At 38.0% G+C, this 21745-nt stretch overlaps 1 long non-coding RNA gene across 2 annotated transcripts in view; it reads left to right on the forward strand.

Annotated features, from left to right (window-relative positions):
• Positions 1 to 21745, forward strand: part of LOC122438165 — a 142239-nt gene that overhangs the window by 30530 nt on the left and 89964 nt on the right. The window contains exons 2-3 of one of the 2 annotated variants that reach the window (XR_006268467.1): positions 17160 to 17220; positions 18786 to 21547. This is a non-coding gene — a long non-coding RNA (uncharacterized LOC122438165). Of the gene's footprint in view, positions 1 to 17159; positions 17221 to 18785; positions 21548 to 21745 lie in introns of those variants that run through there. The other variant, XR_006268468.1, reaches the window with a different exon arrangement.

The raw sequence follows: 21745 nt of genomic DNA on the forward strand, positions 1-21745 counted from the left end.
GCTGAGTAATATTCCATGGTGTATATGTACTACAGCTTCCTTATCCATTCATCTGCTGATGGGCTCTAGGTTGCTTCCATGTCCTGGCTATTATAAACAGTGCTGCGATGAACATTGGGGTGCACGTGTCTCTTTCAGATCTGGTTTCCTCAGTGTGTATGCCCAGAAGTGGGATTGCTGGGTCATATGGCAGTTCTATTTCCAGTTTTTTGAGGAATCTCCACACTGTTCTTCATAGTGGCTGTACTAGTTTGCATTCCCATCAACAGTGTAAGAGGGTTCCTTTTCTCCACTCCCTCTCCAGCATTTATTGCTTGTAGACTTTTGGATAGCAGCCATCCTGATGGCGTGTATGGTACCTCACTGTGGTTTGATTTGCATTTCTCTGATAATGAGTGATGTTGAGCATCTTTTCATTGTGTTTGTTAGCCATCTGTAATGTCTTTTTGGGAGAAATGTCTGTTTAGTTCTTTGGCCCATTTTTTGATTGGGTCATTTATTTTTCTGGAATTGAGCTGCAGGAGTTTGCTTGTATATTTTTGAGATTAATCCTTTGTCTGTTGCTTCTTTTGCTATTATTTTCTCCCAATCTGAGGGCTGTCTTTTCACCTTGCTTATAGTTTCCTTTGTAGTGCAAAAGCTTTTAAGTTTCATTAGGTCCCATTTGTTTATTTTTGCTTTTATTTCCAATATTCTGGGAGGTGGGTCATAGAGGATCCTGCTGTGATTTATGTTGGAGAGTGTTTTGCCTATGTTCTCCTCTGGAGTTTTATAGTTTCTGGTCTTACATTTAGATCTTTAATCCATTTTGAGTTTATTTTTGTGTATGGTGTTAGAAAGTGTTCTAGTTTCATTCTTTTACAAGTGGTTGACCAGTTTTCCCAACACCACTTGTTGAAGAGGTTGTCTTTTTTCCATTGTATATCCTTGCCTCCTTTGTCAAAGATATCTATTTTAAATATAGCAGTGTGTACATGTCAGTTCCAAACTCCCAATCTATCCCTTCTCCCATAGAAAGGGGGTTTTGGATGTGAAGTTAAATTGCTGGACAAGAGAGAGTCTACTATGTGAAAGATTTGAGGCCAAATTTAAGAATCAGAACTCAGATACACTTTCTTAATGACAAAGAGATAGCTAAGTGGCCTTAGGCGGCTCTGTGTAAAATCGAGCTCATAGTCCCTCTCTTTCTTCCTAGATTTTGTCTAAGGAAATAAACATGGATCGGTAACCAGGGGAAAAACAAAGTGGACCTTCATTGTTATAAATAAGCATCTTTTTTCATTGAAGCTGCACTTAAGGAAAATCCAAGTTACAAATACTTTTGTTTATTGAATACTATTGACTCCTATACCAAGAGTATCGGGAGGGCAGAAGTTCCGTTGTCCTTCTCTTAGAGAAATTACGGCCTGTTATGTGGCCCCATTGTATCTGTTCAGGCATTTGTTCAATAAGGATTTATTAAGCATTTATTGTTTGCTGGGCACTATGTTAGTTGCTGGGGTACAGTGTTGAACAAAACAGATACAATCCCCTTGCCCTCCTGGAGCTCACATTCTAGTTGAGGGAGACAGGCAAAAAATACGTAGACATATAGAATAAGATAACTGCATGTATTTAACCTTTCTCCCTTAACAGAGGGTAAGATAATGGCTCATAACTATTTAAAAATAACAATTATCGAGCCAGTATTATGCTTCAGGTAATCTTCTAAGCTCTTGGGATGTAGCAGTAAACAAAACAGACCTCAAATGTTGCCTTCATTGAGCTTGAATTCTGAAAGGGAAAGAAAAGCAATAGCACAGAAATAAATACGTCAGGTATGCCATATACTAATGCTGTTGGAAGAAGTAAACGTAGAAGGGCATGTGTACTGTTGTGGGAAATGAGCTGCAATCAAAGGGTGGTCAGGGATACTTGAGAGAGAAAGTGGGGCCACTTTAGGTGTTACTGACCAGGGTTCTTGGCCTCCTTAATCAGTAACAATTGATAAGAGGCCAGACAAGAAATTCAGGCAAGGCTTTCCTGGGACTCTTGCTTCAGCAGGAGGGAATGAAAACAAGATTCCCTTGTTCACTGCCTGGTGGTGGGGGTGGGGGTGGGGTGAGCTAGTTCCTTGTATGGGATGAGTGTAGGGGTGAGTGGAGAAGGAAATGGCAACCCACTCCAGTATTCTTGCCTAGAGAATCCTGTGGACGGAGGAGCTTGGTGGGCTGCCGTCTATGGGGTCGCACAGAGTCAGACACAACTGAAGCGACTTAGCATGCATGCATGCGTGCATGTAGGGGTGAGTCCAGGGGTTGGGATAGTGGGGCAGCTTAGTTGGTCTTCCCGCCTTCTTGGTGATTCTGTGTGCTTGGTACAATACCCTGCTTTTGCTGCTAACACCCTGCTTCTGCTGGGTTTTGGGTCTTTTTGTATCTTGTTTTTGTAATTAGTCCCAACTGCACATTCACACAGTTATTTTTAGTTCCCCATTACTTTCTTTGTGTTTTGCTGATGTAGGAGACCTTTGTCCAGGTGCAGGCACTTCAGTAAATGGTCCCAGGTCCCAGCCTGTCTCATAGGAAGGGACACAACCTTAGATGAGGCACATCTCTATATCTGAGACAGTCACCACAGTGGCTAACAGCTGAACACTACTCACCAACAGCAGTCCCAGCTACGTTGACAAGTCTTTTCCTGAAGAGAGATCCAGGCCCATCATATAGTCCAGTATTTTCAACCTATGGAATTACAGAATGAATCATTCATCAATTGTTATATATAGGTGTATGTATAGGTGTTTAAGTCCCAATATGGTCAAACCAGATGAGGAGGTGATGCCGTTTTTATCTGTTTTAAATCTGAAGATGTATATGTCTATCTACTAAAGGATCTTAAGTCATTAAGGCTATACTACCTAACATAGATTTTAAAAAGTGAAACAGTTATCAAAGTAAACATAATACTTTAGTGCTAAATTTTTAGTTACAGAATATGTGTGTAAGAATTCAGAAAGTATAATAGTAATATGGTGGAAGAAATCAAGGAGTGGATAGGTTTTTACTTGGGCATTTGCCATCTTTTTAGTTCTTAGACTTAGTAAAAAATAATACAGTTGTTTTCTCTTCTTTTTTTCTCAAGTCCTTTATGGTTTAAGCAAAAAGATGATAAAGTCATATGTATAAAGTTCTGTTTATTTCAAGTCTTCAACAAATTCTAGTTCTTTTACATTTAATCACAACCTGATACAAGGTAATTTAATCTAAATTAATAGTTATTTCATAAAGATTTTTCGTGAGTGCATATTTTCAGAAATAGTAATAGCTATATTTATTGAGTAATTTCTGTGTATCAAGCATTATGTGGAACACTTTATCTATCTTAATTAATCCTATAACATCCCTATTAAGAATATTCCAGTCTTAATTATCTCCATTAATATATGAGGAATCTGAGAGTTAGAGCCTCTAAATAATCTAAGATTATCAGGTACTAACCAAAGAAAGGCAATCCCAAAGAATGCTCAAACTACCACACAATTGCACTCATCTCACACGCTAGTAAAGTAATGCTCAAAATTCTCCAAGCCAGGCTTCAGCAATATGTGAACCATGAACTCCCGGATGTTTAAGCTGGTTTTAGAAAAGGCAGAGGAACCAGAGATCAAATTGCCAACATCCGCTGGATCATCGAAAAAGCAAGAGAGTTCCAGAAAAACATCTATTTCTGCTTTATTGACTATGCCAAAGCCCTTGATTGCGTGGATCACAATAAACTGTGGAAAATTCTGAAAGAGATGGGAATACCAGACCACCTGACCTGCCTCTTGAGAAACCTATGTGCAGGTCAGGAAGCGACAGTTAGAACTGGACATGGAACAACAGACTGGTTCCAAATAGGAAAAGGAGTACATTAAGGCTGTATATTGACTTATTTAACTTATATGCAGAGTACATCATGAGAAATGCTGGGTTGGAGGAAGCACAAGCTGGAATCAAGATTGCTGGGAGAAATATCAATAACCTCAGATATGCAGATTACACCAGCCTTATGGCAGAAAGTGAAGAAGAACTAAAGAGCCTCTTGATGAAAGTGAAAGGAGAGAGTGAAAAACTTGGCTTAAAGCTCAACATTCAGAAAACTAACATCATGGCATCCAGTCCCATCACTTCATGGCAAATAGATGGGGAGACAGTGGAAACAGTGTCAGACTTTTTTTTTTTTGGGGGGGGGGGCTCCAAAATCACTGCAGATGGTGATTGCAACCATGAAATTAAAAGACGCTTACTCCTTGGAAGCAAAGTTATGACCAATCTAGATAGCATATTAACAAGCAGAGACATTACTTTGCCAACAAAGGTCCATCTAGTCAAGGCTATGGTTTTTCCAGTGGTTGTGTAGGGATGTGAGAGTTGGACTATGAAGAAAGCTGAGCGCCAAAAAACTGATGCTTTTGAACTGTGGTGTTGGAGAAGACTCTTGAGAGTCCCTTGGACTGCAAGGAGATCCAACCAGTCCATCCTAAAGGAGATCAGTCTTGGGTGTTCATTGGAAGGACTGATGCTGAAGCTGAAACTCCAGTACCTCATGCGAAGAGTGGACTCATTGGAAAAGACCCTGATGCTGGGAGGGATTGGGGGCAGGAGGAGAAGGGGACGACAGAGATGAGATGGCTGGATGGCATCACCGACTTGATGGGCATGAGTTTGAGTAAACTCTGGGAGTTTGCGATGGACAGGGAAGCCTGGCATGCTGCGATTCATGGGGTTGCAAAGAGTCAGACACAACTGAGCGACTGAACTGAACTGAAGCACACTGAGGATCCAGTCCCATCCTTGGGGATAGTTGCAAAAGTCATGAGGTTTTATTGCAAATAATCCTGTCTGATGGCAACAGGAGAAACATTCCTGATATGAAATTGAGTATCAGAGATAATAGTTATATATCAATGATATGAGTTGCACTCCTCAGTCTGGTCTCAAGCTCCAACTTTAGCTCTTCATGTCAAATCTTGAATGGAACAGTCAATCACCATGTGACCATTCACTTTTTAAAAAAATTTTAATTGAAGAATAATTGCTTTATATAATTTTTTGGTTTTATGTCATACATCACAAAAAGAAGCCATAGGTACACCCATGTCTCCTCCTTCCTGGACCTTCCTCTCATTTTTGTGATGAGAAGTTAAAAAGCCAAGAGCTAAAAACCTGAGTAATGACATGAGAGGTGATAGTTACTTGGTCAAAGCTAATAAAGATAATTCAGTTGTGTAAAATTTCATAGACGTATATGATCTTTAAGATGTGCTATGGGATAGGAATGATTCTCTGAAGATACATAGAAAAATCAGTCCAGCATTGGAGGAACGGAATGCAATGTTTAACACAAGCAAATTGCTGAAAATTGTCTTTGCAGAGAAATTCTGAAATATGCAGTTGCTTTAGTTGAAGCACATGGAATTAATCATGCCATAATCGAGATTTTTTTTCACCTTTCCTTGAAGTAATTAGCCACAAGACTGTAAGTGCATTTTTCATGTCAAATGGATAGTGGCTTCAAATAAATTGGAAAGCAGACGTTCAAGAGAGTGAGAAAAGAAGACTGACTTGATGCATGAAAGACAGAATATCAACATCTCTTGTATAACCACTGAACATGTGTCAGCATGCATGAGGTCACTATTCACTGGAAATAATAAAACTAAAATAGGTAGTTTATTAAGTAAGAGAAGCAATAAAGTAGAGCTTATCTTGCCTATCAACCAATAACTTGCAGAATATTGAGGACAGCACAGGGATTTAGTTAACTCTAAATTCAAACAATATGAGTGAAGGTATGATAAAACATCTAGAAAACCCTATGCTAAATATGATGTCTGCAGAAGAAGAGCAAAAACCTAATTGCTTTCTTGATCAGATCAAAGTTGAGATATGTCCTGGTCAGCACAACAGTTGAGATAATGATGGCAAAGGAGGGTATGTTACAAGAACATTTATGTTCTAGAAAGCATAGGAGATCTCTTGTTCAAGACAATTAACCAGTAATACTAGGTTAGGTAGTTCTGTTTTAGTTCAGAATATCAGTTGTTTGACTTCTGCCTGTGGTCATCTGTATCTGAATTTTCAGTAAGGAGTAGTCATTGTATTTTTTGAATCTCAGTTTAGTTTCTGTCAGATTCTAGTTGCATGAATAGAAAAGAGGCACACTTCTGGTGTGGTCATGCTAAGACTATTTACTGCCAAAACCTGTACAGTGTATCACCAACCACAAATAATAATAATAATAGCAATTATAATAATTGCAGTGTTCTTATAAGACAACTTTATATATCAACTCCTGTAACTGTCATAATACACTTTGAAATAAATCCTATTATATTCATCTTACTAATAAGCAAGCAGAGATGCCAGGGAGTTGGATGACTTTACTGCTTCACACAGCTAGTAAGTAGCAGAGCTGAGATTGAAACCCAGTTGTCTCTTCTTTAGAGTCTGTCTCTTAACCATGATGTACTGTACTATAAACTGTGACAGCTATAGTGAAACCACTAGGCTATCATACATGCCATGCTCTCCTTCTTGGATCTAACTAGAGGTTTCTCGTTCACCACTGCTGACCATGGAGAATCTCTTTTTGCTTCTTCTCTAGGGTCTAGCCCAAGTAACATTTATGAGAATGCCATAACTTACATGTAGCCTCTGGTGGAACCAAGTTGCCTTTCTTCTATATTATAGAACAAGATCTGGGAGGCCTAAATATAAGGTGAATGGAAATTTACCCAATTCAAAAGAACAGCATCCCGTATATCATAAATAAGAATGCTCAGAGGGGCTATATCTAAGCTCTGCTTATATAAACTTGGACTAATGACTGAAAAATGTTTTTAAAAAACTAAAAAAAAAATGTTCTGAGCAGTTTTAAAATGAGTAATTGATGTTTGTGGTATCCAGGGACAAATTAGTCATTCAGAAATTTAAGAAAGGAAGAAAAACCCCATGGGTGTTTCTCCAAATCATATTTTTCTTCTTCTCTTCTTTCCTGTTGTCTCTGTTTGTTGTAATGATCTGTCTGATTTTTGGATAGTTCCATTCTCTCTTTATGTAGCTAAGATCACTGAAGAGGCATGTGTGTATTATTGCATTTCCTGGGTATAGAACTAGTCCTGAGGTTAGCCAGTGAAGATATAAGAGTTGTAAACCAGAGAAGTTAGTCCTGCTAGCCTAGGACTTCTCTCTCCTTAGAGTCTAATAATACCCTGGATACATGCTCCATCTTAATTTTGTTTTTATAAGCTTAGCCATCCCATTATCCATGGCAGTAATATGTCATTCCTTGATTGCCTCTCTTTCTAGCCTAAAGCCTATTAGACTTCTATCTTTAGAATTAAATTATTATAACCAAAAGATTTAAACTTCTGCCTATTCCAAATATTGACCTGCCCTAGAGAAATTGTCTTTTTAAATCATTTGGGCTCATTCTCACTTTGACCTCTGTCCAGAATCTCCTAACACTACTGTCATTTCAGCCACTATTTGTGTCCCATTGTCATGGAGATTATTTTTCTGACCTATAACTTCAGTGACATCCCTCACCCCTTGCCCTGTCCTTAGGCTATAAGCCCAATCTAGAAAAGCTATTATTTCTGATGGTCTCTGTTTTTATGTTCCTTTACATATTAGAAACACAAACTCTATTTTCAGTCAACCATGCTACATTATTTGATGCTTGATTCAGTAATTTCCTTTTGGGGGGTCTTTTTGTGATTAAACCTGTGGTGTTTAGCACATTACTTGGTGTATAGTGGACACTCAAAAATATGTGTTGAAAAAAGGAAGAAAAGAGTGGGAAGAATATGAAGTCAAACATTCTTGTGTTCCAACTTAACCTCTTCTTAGTTGTGTGAATGTGAATGTATAAATTAAGCTATGTGTAACTCATATTCCTTTCTATAATGGGGAACTAGTAATACATTTCATATAAATCAGGAAGAGGTAATAGTTTCTGCCCTTAGAAACACAGTAGAATATTGTTTAAGTATTGGAATAAATAAACTGAATTAAAAAGATGTACATATCATATGTAATTGTATTTGATTATATATCATATATAATTGTATGTGTATATGATATATGTAATAACTGGGATACCAGCTAATATGGAAATTTAATATGTTTCAGATCAATGACTTTAGTACATTTGTTTTCTTAATACCAGAAAACTGATAGATGATCACTTGCCCAAAGTAACGTATATATTAGTAACATTATTTTTAATCAGTTAGTAGTATTTTAAAATGAAGTGACAGGAAAGCCAGTATTTACTATTTGTATTTTTGTAATTCTTAATTTTAAACTAATCAATGCAGTTTATATCTGTCACACATTAATTTCTCTTTGGGGGCAATAAATTATACTATTCTAATTATAGAAGAAGGAATATAAAAAAAGTTTGAGAAAAGTTTCAGTTACTTTGAACAGCTAACTCTTGATTACAATAACAATGCATGATAGAAATATGGATGCAATATATTTTACTCTGTCATGTTTCAAGGTCTCCCCCAAATATTATGTAATTTGGCTTATTAGTTGCACTGGTCTATTTCAGTTGTCCTCTCAGCAAGCAAGGTATTGAAATAGGAAATTATTTGAGCCAAGTAATTTCACTGGAAGTAATTCAGTTCAATAGTAGTTTTTGAATCTCTCCAGGGCAAGTCAAAATACACCTTAACTTACAAATATCCAAAGTCCTGACCTTTTGATTTTTCATAACTTTTCTTTATTGACATGAGTTATTCTTCCCGCCCTTTTCCAGTTAGTAATTTGGATTCTTTCCTGAGGAGGATTTTTCCATGCACACCACATAAAGCTATCCATCAACTTCTTCCCATGGTTAGGTTTTTATTCATCTTACTAACACCAGTTTTTGTTGGAAACAAATCAGAAAGTTAGGAAGACTACAAATGGAAAAAGATATGACATGTCAACCAGTATAACTTCCTACAAACGAGATTACTACTTAAAATTTATTTTGTTTGTTTTATTGTACCTGACAGCATCACAAGAGCACCGTTATCCTTTAATCATAAAGTGAGAACATTTTTCTTGTTTAATGCTTAGTGTAATGCTCAGTTTTATGTTTTCTCCCTTCCCAGAGTTGAAGGAAAAAATGAAGAGAAATATTTTGGCCGCATAATTCTCCTCCCATCCCTGCCCATGCCAAGTCTTTTCCTTTGAGCCTTGAACTGTTAACTCTCAGTGTACTCAGAGCCATTACTAAGCTAAAGGGGATTCTCCTCACCAGGAAAGAAAGTTATTTATCATTTACTGGAGAAGGGATAAAGAAAAAGTATCCAAATATATTCTCTGGTTAAAAATGGCTAGCACCACAATCCTCTTAATCGCTATCTCCCTCTTCCAAACTTCCTTATCTGTGACTCTCAACACTCTTACCCAATTATTCAGGCAACATTCAAGCAGTTCATACCATATGGCAAGCATTTTCCTAAGCATAGGGTTTAAAAAATTGAAATTCTGTAATTCTAACCCTTACGTGATGGGAAAAGAGATGGCAAACCACAATTACATACTATATGTAAAGTGATTTAATGGAGGAATGCACAAGAAGTGGTGAAGATATAAAAAGACATTACCTCTGGGATTACAGAAGAGCTTCAGAGAAGGAATGATTAGTTTTGACTTGAAGAATGACTAGAAGGAATTCATTAGACAAGCTGGCCGAACAAAGGGAACAGAGCATGTAGAAATTGAAAGCTGTGAGGGAATGCAGCACACTTGGCGCACAGTTCTGAGTCATAGGATGCCTGGAAGGAAATGGTGAATTTGGAATCAAACGTCATGATATCTTTGATTTTTATTCAGAAAACTTTGATCCAAGAGTTTGGACGGTTTAAATAATAAGGGGCACCTCAATCAAGTTTGCATTTCTAAAATTTTATCCATCTTATTGGTATAGATCTTCTGCAAAGATCTATTTTAAATGTTTAGATGATGGTAACCATATTCTCTGGTGAAAAGGAAGTCAGGAAAAGCACCATGGAATGGCCATGTAAGGAATTCTGAAAATCCTCGCTTCCATAAAATAATGAAAATTAATGTTTCAAAACTCTAAAAATTGACCAGAAGTCTTACAACAATACTAGGAGCATTTATTTATGAGAAGTGGATGATGTGGGAGTGATGTCAGCAAGAGGCTGTATAAAACATGCCTCATTGTATCCCCCCTTCAACAACAATTTGACACCCATCCACAGACAGAAGTACCCCTGAGGGATCTGGGGATCCAGCACCATACACCAAGGCCTCTGAGAGGACCCACCCAGCAGTGGGTGTTAGGTATACAGGCTTCGTCTTGGTAGTGGACCCTGTAGTGGTATGTGAGCTGGCTCCAGGTACTCTACCCTCTCTCTAGAGAACAGTATTTTAGACAGTTATTCATGGATAGGTGAGCTTTTATGGAAGTCCAGGAGAACTTCTGGCACTTAATTGGAACAACAAGAACAACAAAAGCAAGTTGGAAACCATTCAAGAGGGTGAGAGGAATCATTTGATTTTACCTATATCACCCCATTCCAAGGTGACATGGTCCAGTGCCAAGAGAGAACTTGGCCAGAGATTTTCCCAAGGAGGAAAGGAAGAACATTTGAGTGAGCACCCAGTTTTCCCAGCAGGGTGAGTGGAATGCTGCCACAGAGGCCCATTTCTCTCTCTATCCAAAGCACCGAGTGTGCACTACAGCAGTTGGAGACAAAAAGAGGCTGGGATTGGGTAGAGAGGGAGGTGGGGGGGGGGGTCGGGATGGGGAATACCTGTAAATCCATGGCTGATTCATGTCAATGTACGACAAAACCCACTACAATATTGTAAAGTAATTAGCCTCCAACTAATAAAAATAAATGAAAAAAAAAAAAAAAGAGGATGGGAGAATGACAAGTAGTAGGACTCTGAGAGAGCATTAAAGGGACATGGGTCCCACCATGAACTTTGTGAGGAGGCTACCCAAGAGCCACTGGGGATGCCTCATCTGTAGACATCCTCATGGCTGATGGGCACCTGTGGCTCTGTGTGCCTCACCCGCATGTTTGTGGCCCACTCCTTCTGCATACTCCAAATGGTGGCATAAGTGAGCTTTGGTAGAGGACAAGTGAGCTTTGGTAGAGGACTAGTGAGCAAAAAATTGACCTGAGTCCCCAAGTCAGGGAGAGACCACAATAAGATTAATGGCTGACTTTTCATCAGAAACAATGGAAACCAGAAAGCAATGAGATGATATTTTCAAAATTCTGAGAAAGACTTACCCAAGAATTAAGTATTTTACAAAAACACCCTTCAAAAATAAAGAAAAAATTAATTCATTTTCAGACACTAAAACTAAAAGACTATCATTAAGCAGACCTGGTATACAAGAATTATTAAAGGAAGTCCTTTAGGCTAAAATGAAACTAGATAATAACTTGCTTCAACATGAAGAAGTAAAAACCCTGATAAAAGTCATTACATAAATTAACAGATTACAGTATATATATCTTTTTCATAAATCTTTTATGAAAATTAAATCAGTAATTTAAAAATTATGTTTATACCTTATAGAGATGATAATGTACAAAGATGTGATTTGTAGAGATGATAATGTACAAAGATGTGATTTGTAGGATGATAGTATCACAAAGGAGAGGAGAGGGGATGGAATTATATTGGAGCAAAACCTTTATATAATATTAAAATAAAGTAGATAATTATTTGAGCTAGATTGTTTTAGTTAAGATGTTAATTGTAATTCTAGGGCAGTCAGTCAGAGAATACATCAAAAAATAATAAAAGAAACAAAAGTAATAAAGTCGCTCAGTCATGTCCAACATTTTGTGACCCTGTGAACTTTAGAGTCCATGAAATTCTCCAGGTCAGAATACTGGATTGGGTAGCATTTCCCTTCTCCAGGGGATCTTCCCAACCCAGGGATAGAACCCATATTTCCCACATTGCAGGCAGATTCTTTACCAGCTGAGCCACAAGGGAAGCCCAAGAATATTGAAGTGGGTAGCCTATCCCTTCTCCAGTGGATCCTCAGTTCAGTTCAGTTCAGTTGCTCAGTCATGTCCGACTCTTTGCAACCCCATGAATCGCAGCATGCCAGGCCTCCCTGTCCATCACCAACTCCCGGAGTTTACTCAAACTCATGCCCATCGAGTCAGTGATGCCATCCAGCCACTCATCCTCTTTGTCCCCTTCTCCTCCTGCCCTCAATCTTTCCCAGCATCAGGGTCTTTTCCAATGAGTCAGTTCTTTGCATCAGGTGGCCAAAGTATTGGAGTTTTCAGCTTCAGCATCAGTCCTTCCAATGAACACCCAGGACTGATCTCCTTAGGATGGACTGGTTGGATCTCCTTGCAGTCCAAGGGACTCTCAAGATCTTCTCCAACACACAGTTCAAAAGCATCAGTGCATCAGCTTTCTCACAGTCTAACTCTCACATCCCTACACGACCACTGGAAAAACCATAGCCTTGACTAGACAGACCTTTGTTGGCAAAGTAATGTCTCTGCTTTTTAATATGCTATCTAGATTGGTCATAACTTTCCTTCCAAGGAGTAAGCGTCTTTTAATTTCATGGCTGCAATCGCCATCTGCAGTGATTTTGGAGCCCCAAAAAACAAAGTCTGACACTTTTTCCACTGTTTCCCCATCTATTTCCCATGGAGTGATGGGACCAGATGCCATGATGTTAGTTTTCTGAATGTTGAGCTTTAAGCCAACTTTTTCACTCTCCTCTTTCACTTTCATCAAGAGGCTCTTTAGTTCCTCTTCACTTTCTGCCGTAAGGGTGGTGTCATCTGCATATCTGAGGTTGTTGATATTTCTCCCAGCAATCTTGATTTCAGCTTGTGCTTCTTCCAGCCCAGCATTTCTCATGATGTACTCTGCATATAATAAAATTAAATAAGCAGGGTGACAACATAATCATATTAGATTGACCAAATTCAAGAATTATTCTAAGCACCTCATATTCATGAATATATTTTATCTTTCATAAAATCTATGATAGAAGAGATTATATTATTATATTTCCATTTTAAAGCTAAGGAAATTAGGATAATGGGTAATTAAAACTTGCACATCATCACACCTACCATAATTTATCAATTTTCCAATAAGCATCAGAGTTGCTTCCATTTAAGAGCTATTAAGAGTAGAGTTGTTATTAACATTTGTATACACTTGTTTTTGGAACTCTCTGCTCATAATTCAGTTCCTCTGAAACTTGTACATTAAAATGGGATTAAGTGTGAAAAAGATATATTGGCAGAAGTGATTATGAAGGATAAAGGGGAGAATCAGAGAAAATGGAATAGATTTCAGACCACAGTTCATATCTGATAGGAGAGGAAGGAACGATGATTGCTAAGGAATTGTATCAAGCTGTATGCTATTCTAATAAAGCTTTGGCCGAGTTAACGTAGGCCAGATTTTTTAATGTCATAAATCATATTAGTGAAGTTTCTTTGTAGTCTTTATTTGCTGATATTCTCTTATCATGAAAAGCATTAAATTTTATCATTTGAATTTTTGTGTCAACTAAAATAATCATATAGTCGTTTTTCTTTATTTTGGCTTCTCTGGTTGCTCAGCTGGTAAAGATTCCACCTGCAATGTGGGAGACTTGGGTTCAATCCCTGGGTTGGGAAGATCCCCTGGAGAAGGGAAAGGTTACCCACTCCAGGATACAGTCCATGGAGTCACGAAGAATCAGACACAACTAAGCAACGTTCATTTTCACTATTAATATAGTGAATTACATTGACTTTCAAATGTTAAACCAGCCTTGTTTTCCTAAGATCATGATCCATTTTCTGATTTTCCTGGAATATGAAAATCATTTCAAAATCTTGACAGGTGACTCTTAATCACATTGAAGTTTTAGAACAAATGTGACCCATTTGTATACCTTCTATTTTCCTTTTCTATGGCCATAAGGTATAAATAGATAAAATTATGAGTTCACATCAAAACCTCTAATTCATATGTAACAGAACAGTTTATCTAGCTTTCTCAATTGTGATATTTATAAATCCTTTCACATGAAGTGAATAATGTACCCATTATTATTTGTTTATTTACTTAAACATTTTCCCTGGATGTGAGCAGTTTTTCATCCCTCTTGCTGTCACATCATCCTTGTGGCTACCTCATCACCCCATTGAGCTGTGACTCCCAAGGCATTGTCTACTCTCTTCCACACCAATGCCCTGTTTAGCTTTGTCAGGCTTCAACACTCTATACTAGACACCCCCTCCATATGGACATGCTTCTCACCTTGCTCAGGCTCTGACTTTCCACTCAGGGCCACCTACCTACTTGCATAGAAACCCTTGTTAGCACACTTGGGCTCCAGCAACTTTTGCTGGACTGTTCTTCTACATGCATGTCCTCCTCAGCTTGCTTGGATTCTAACTGCCCACGTTCTTGGACATACTCCTTGTCCTTCTTGGGCTCTGCTATCTCACACTAGGCTGTCCCCCTTCAAGAATACACTACTCACTCTGCTCTTTCTCTCCCTGCATTGGAACTCTGCTGTATATATTCTTTGCTCATCCCACTCAGGCTCTGATACTGTAGACGGAGCAACCCTTCTGGTGGGATGCCCTCTCACCCTCCGAAGGCTCTGACATTTCATGCCAGGCCAACCCCCATGTACACACCCTTGTTAACCCAGTAGAACTCAGTCTTTCCAAGGTATTCCTGCCACGTGGGCACTCTCCTCACCCCGTTTGATTTTCTGGCATCCCTCTTTGAGCCTCATGTTTCCCACTGTAATGCTGACATAGTCAGTTACCTTGATCTGCCTAGTCTAAAGCTTTCAGGACTAAATTATTCATTAAGGTAAGTAAAAGGAAGAGAAGGTAAAGGAAGGAATAGTGGAAGAGACAAAGAGGAAAATGAAGCACTTGCTGTAAAATTTTAGGACTAGAAGGAAGAATCAGAGTTGCTTTCTATACTAGATGGGGTCCTGCCTGATAAATAGTCCTGCCTGAAGAACAGCGTCACTGGGTATACTGTCTGTGAACAGAGCTATCAATATTAACTAATGGGGCCTTGGAAGATGCTAATTTTTTTAAAAAAAGTATTGACATGAAATTCACTTAAGATGAAATTCACCCATTTAAAATGTACAGGTCAGTATTGTTCGGTATTCACAAACCTGTACAGCCATCCCTATCATCTAAGCTTTAGAGCATTTTCATTACTCCAGAGAAACTCTGTACCTGTTAAGCTCTCAGTCCCCTTACCCCTCCACGTTCTGACATAGGCAACCACTAACTTGCTTTCTTTTCCTAGAGACTTGTCTTTTCTGGACGTTTCATGTAGACAGATTTGTATAAAATGTGTTCTGTGACTAGCTTCTTTTATTTAGCTTAATGTTTTCAAGGCTTATACATTCATCATATGTATCAGTACTTCTTTTTATGGTCAAAGAATATTTCATTGTAGAAATATGCCACATTTTGTTTATCTTTTCATCAGTTAATGGACATTTGTGCTGTTACGAACAGTGCTTCTGTGGAATTCTCGTGCAGAGATTTTGCATATACATGATTTACGTACCTTGTATTAGTCTACTCAGGCTGCTATAAACAGAATACCACAGACTGAGTGGGTTAAACAACAGCAATTTATTTTCTCACAGTTCTGGAGGCTGGAATTTTAAGATCAAAGTGCTGGAAAGGTTGGTCTCTCATGAAATCTCTACTCCTCACTTGCCGGTGACTATCTTCTTGCTTTATCTACACGTGGACTTCTTTCTGTGCACATATATTCCTGGTGTTTCTTCCCCTTCTTATAAGATAGCAGGTTATTTAGATGAGGGCTTCATTCCTATGACCTCATTTAACTTTAATTACTTCATTAAAGGCCTTACCTTCAAATTGAGACCTGTTGATGACTGGGGCTTCAATATTCGGATTGGGGTGGAGGACACAACTTAGTCCATAGCTTTCTATACTCTTGCCCCTCCAAGTTCATACTCTTCTTGTATGCAGAATACATTCACCTCATCCTGAAGTGAAGTGAAGTCGCTCAGTCATGTCTGACTCTTTGTGACCCCATGGACTGTAGCCCATCAGGCTCCTCCATTCATGGGATTTTCCAGGCAAGAATACTGGAGTGGGTTGCCATTTACTTCTCCAGGAGATCTTCCCGACCCAGAGATCGAACCCAAGTCTCCCGCACTGCAGCCAGACTCTTTACCGTCTGAGCCACCACGGAAGCCTCACCTCATCCTAGCAGCCTCCAAAGCACCAACTCCAAGTCCAAAGTTTTATCTAAATATCATCTAAGTCAATCTAAGTGAAGCTCAAGGTATGCCTCATCCTGAGGCAAAATTCCTCTCCAGATATGAAGCTATAAAACTAGGAAAGTTACATGCTCTTAGAATTATAGTGATAGGACAGGCATAGCATAAATATTCCCATTCCAATGGGAAACTGGGAGAAACTATAAAGAAGAAAGGGATAACAGGTCCCTTGCAAGTCTAAAAATCCTGCTAGGCAAATTCCATTAGATCTTAGGATTTCAGAATAATCCTATTTGACTAGATGCTCTGCCCTTTGGCTCCACCGCAGGGGTGACCTCTCCTTCCAGGCCTGCTGGAATGGGGCCTCAGGCAGCAGTCCCATCCTGTTGGCTAAGACTGGTAGCCCTGCCCTCTCAGGCGTGTCCTGTGGCCTTGCCCTTGAGGCCCCAGGCAGGAACAGCCTGGCCTACTGAAACCAAAAGGGCAGCCTCCCCTTCAGTAACCTAGAGGGAGATAGCCTTGCCCACCCCAGGCGTTTGCACTCCAGGTCTGTGGTGGCCGTGAGCTAGTTACAAGTCAGCCCCTAACAGGTATATACCTAGGAGAGGAATTACTGGATCATATGGTATGATCCACTTTTTGAGAAGTCGTTAGACCCTTTTTCCAAAGTGGTAGAACTGTTGAATGAATGAATGAGGATTCTAATTTCTCTCCATCTTCTGCAATCCTTGTAACTGTCTGGAACTTGTCATTTTAAAGGAGCTCTTGAGCACACTCACTGCCATCACAGTTTTAACCACAGGCCTCCGTAACATTCTTTCCTCTGCCCTCTGCTGACTTGTTTTCCTTTCTCTGTCTTTCTTTCTCATCAGGCTTATGCCGGCAGACTCCCAGAAAGCAAAACATGAAGGGGACCTTATGAAGCTATTTAAGGTTTTTATTTATTTATTTATTTAAACTTTGTTTTTGGTAGTATGACATTTGCCATCACTTAGTTACTATGGTTTTGCAAGGCAAGCTCTCGGAAGCTGGTTAGTTTTGCTGACTCTGCCTACAGTTTCCATCCAGACAGTTTCTGATTGCCTAGAATTTAGCTAAGTGAGCCTCAGGCAAGGACTGGCTAATGTCAGACCATGTAGGTACACATTAGAGAAAAGTACATTTTAAAAAATCAATATAACTAATTGATATAATAGCATAAATTAGGTAATTGCTCAGTAATTTGTGCTGTTTACATAGCAAATTAGCCCACAGTTTTAAAACAAATTTATGCCCTTGTAATAACCTTTTCAAGGCACCAATATGGGACACATCTAAATACCAAGGGAAAAATAAATGAGGTAGAATAAATATTTTTTATTCAGTTAACTGTGAATTTTCTTAATAGCCCAAGTGAAGCTGGTGCTTCTGGTGTCCAGCTGTGTAGTTCTTGTCTGTAATTTTTTTTAATGGTGTTGTTTTGGTTCACGGTGGTCACATAAGCTTGGGATATCCTTTTTTAACTTTTAGTTGAACATTATCAATATCAGACTGGAATTGCATCATGAAAGATTGTTGACTGATTCACTAGAACCGGTGTTGTAATACTTCTTCAACTCATACAGTGCATTTACTGTGAAGTCAGCTTCAGGGATTTTCTGAATACAGACTTTTCTATGGTAACAGAGAATATTTTGTCATTTTACAATTTATTAGACTGAAGTAAGACCCAAGTGAAGAGAAAGTCAGCGGATGCTCACAATAGGAGGAACACATTCCTGGCCACAACTAAAGACATTATAAATGCCTAAAATTACTTCTTTATCTCTGAGGCAGGTGTTTCAAAACTGGATGGGTCCCAGATTTTTTTTTTTTTTCTTTTTGGTTATTGTTTTTCTAGAAGTTGAAAAGGATGTTAAAGATAAGGCAGGTGTTAAGATAAAATTCCTCACTAGGAATGACTCATCAACAGCCAATCAGGGGTTCTGTATCTGAACATGACCGGGGGGTTGGCCTGGTCATGGCTATGAAAACTCCCTTCAGTCCAGGAGAAAACAATATTTTTAAACAAAAGTTTGAAATAATTCCCACTTAAGAAAGGAGAAATCTCCATAGCCATTTTATAACACCATTTAAATAACAAAGAAACTGTTACTTTGTCACTATGAAGTTAGCAGCTGATTTCAACCTTGCCTTTTACATTAATGTGTATTATATCCTTAATATTTAAAATTTTATAGGATGATAAATCTCTTACTGCATCTAAATTGAGCTTATAAAAATGAATTATTAAAGTATGTTAATAAATGATCATTAGCAAAAAGAAACAACCATAGACAGTTTAAGGTGTTCAAGGCCAGTGTCTTCCAGAGCTACACCAAGTATTTTTTCTAGGAAGAAACTGGATTAACAAATAGTACCAAGAAAGTTTATTGGCCCCTTTTGTCATTTACCTCCTTTGGGAATTATGGCAAGGAACAGTTGCCCTTGTTAACCTGTGAACATTTTTCACTCCATAGGTCACTGACTCTGGCTCAGGGGTCCAATTTTCCTTTCATTCATTAACCACATTGGGAAGCAGAGTTCCTAACCCTTTCCAGTCTAAATGTGGAACAATCACATCCCCTCACAATCAACTGCCAGTGTGCTGGGACCTCTACGTTTCACCGTGCTCTTGCACTGACGCAAGTTTTTAACAATTGAAGGATATTAACTCAAAAACTTGTTTTCTAATTGGAGGAGCTCAAGGGATTTCAAATAAATGAGCTTGTATAAACTGGAAGCTTGTACATGTGCCTTTCCAATTATTTTTGTTCAAATTGGGGGAGAGGGCACTGCTAATCTCAGAAAGCAGATTTAAGAAATTATTTTAGCTATGAAACCAACTCAGGATAAGAAAACTGAGCAGCTATGAATTGTTTGGATAGCTGAGAGGACATAACTTTGTCTTTTATCTTAGTAAAGATATCATATATTCAAAATAATGTAATTTAATTATTTAAATCTGTGCATTTTTGTTGATCCTCTAGATTATTTCCTATTATTAGACCCATTGGAAAGAAGAAAAACAAGTGCCTGTCTAGTTGAATTTTAGACTTTTACCAGACCTTTTTCACCTTCCTCTCACTTGCATAACTTAATTGTGAATTTAGAAACCACACAGTATCCATTTGTAACGATTATTGTCTTCGTTAATAAAAGAGATGCTAAGAAATCTATATTGTTGGCGGTGTGAGGGACTATGTTCCCACACTGTTTGAATTAAATACATTGCTTTCTGGAGATTGATGGGAATGCATTTAACAGAGCTTTCTAGGAACCTTCAAACTGTATGCTAGCATGGTGAGTTAAAGAAGATTGGTTTGGAAGTATGATGGGGAAATCCTCTGTGTTCTTTGTCATTTCCTACTCCCTGCTACACAAGTGAGTGAGAGAGAGAGAATGGGACATGGGGTGGGATGGTGATTCTAATGGTTAATTAAGCTTCTATTCAGATAATATTAGATATTTAAGCACATAAAATCTATACTTGATCTTCACAAGGGAAGATATTCTTTAATAAAATATTTGATCATTCAGGAATAACTTATGTAAAATGGTGTATTAATATATGAATATATTACAAAATTCAACATTAACAACTTGCCAGTTTTCACACACACACACACAAACACTCACACACAAACTGCATATCTCCTATGGTAAAAGTGTCTTACCCTTAAATAAGACTTTTCTCAGTCAGCTCCTGGAATTAAGGCACTTACTGGGTCAGTTGATCAAGAATGCACATTTGGGTGTAGAATTGAAATAATTAATCATTCATTTAGCTTTTTAAAGGTTTTTTTTAAGTTACAGAAGTAATTCATAAAGACATAATTCATAAAGACATAAAGAAGTAATTCATAAAGATGTATCTCTTATAAAGGATTCACACTATACACAAGACATGTGGGCAACCAGTTCTGAAAAATAGATTACCAGTAGTAGAATTTTTGGAAAAGAGAATTTTGGAATTTTTTTCACTCCCTTATTTTTTCTACATTTGTTTTGTAATATACTACAAATTACCAATTTACAATTTCACCAAATGTATGTAAGAGTGATTGTTTTTTATAGCTATATTAAGATTCAATATTATCTATTACATTGTTTTCAGTATTATGGAAAAAAATATTTTTATTGCTTTTTTGATTTGCTTTTCTCTAAGTGAATTTGAGTTTCATTCAATATATTATTGATTATATATTACTTTTAATTTCTTTTTTTGTATACTTGTGTTCTTTAGATTGTTTGTATTTTTCCATTTACTTTTATCAGAGCTCATTATATAGTCTCAACTTGAAATAATTGCGTTAAATGGTTTATTTGTTCAACATATATTTACTAAGGGCACTTACTATAACTTGTCAGTCACTGTTTTATGTCTTAGGAAAGCAGTGATAAACAAGACAATCCAGTAAGGGAAGACAGACTTAAGAATAAACAAACAAATGGATACATAAGATAATTACTGTGAAGAAAGTAGATTATAAAAGAAAATTATACCAGAAACTCTCATTGCTGGTGGCAACACAAAATGGGACAGCCACTTTTAATATAGTTTGGCAGCTTTTTACAAAACTAAACATACTCTTACCAATGTGATTCCACAATAATGATCTTTGATATATACAAAAATGAATTGAAAATGCATGTCCACACATAAGGATGGATGTTTATAGCAACTTTATTCATAATTGCCAGAACTTAGAAGCAATCAAGATGTCTTTAATTGGTGAATGGATATATAAACTATGATACGTTCAGAAAGTGGAATATTATTCAGTGCAAAAAAGAAATGAATTATCAAGCCATGAGAAGACATGGAGGAAATTTCAATTTAAATCAAAGAAGCTGAAAAGCATACATCCTGTATCATTACAACTATATGACATAATAGAAAAGGCAAAACTATAGTGATGGTAAAAAGATCACTGGTTGTCAGGAGCTGTGTGGGGTGGGGAGGAGGGGTGTGGATGACTAGGGAGGACACAGACTATTTGGGGCCTAGTGGAATTATTCTGTCTGATACTATAATTGTGGAAACATGTCATTCACATTTGTCAAAACCTATATAGTGTACAACATCAAGGATAAACCATAATGTAAAGTCTGGACTTTGGTTGATAGTGATGTACGAATGTGAGAGCTGGACGGTGAAGAAAGCTGAGTGTCGAAGAATTGATGCTTTTGAACTGTGGTGTTGGAGAAGACTCTTGAGAGTCCCTTGGACTGCAAGGAGATCCAATCAGTCCATCCTAAAGGAGATCAGTCCTGAATATTGGAAGGACTGATGTTGAAGCTGAAACTCCAAGACTTTGGCCACCTCATGCGAAGAGCTGACTCATTGGAAAAGACTCTGATGCTGGGAGTGATTGGGGGCAGGAGGAGAAGGGGATGACAGAGGATGAGATGGCTGGATGGCATCACCGACTCAATG

The sequence above is a fragment of the Cervus canadensis genome, chromosome 3, assembly GCF_019320065.1.
Source record: "Cervus canadensis isolate Bull #8, Minnesota chromosome 3, ASM1932006v1, whole genome shotgun sequence".
Classification (NCBI taxonomy): domain Eukaryota; kingdom Metazoa; phylum Chordata; class Mammalia; order Artiodactyla; family Cervidae; genus Cervus; species Cervus canadensis.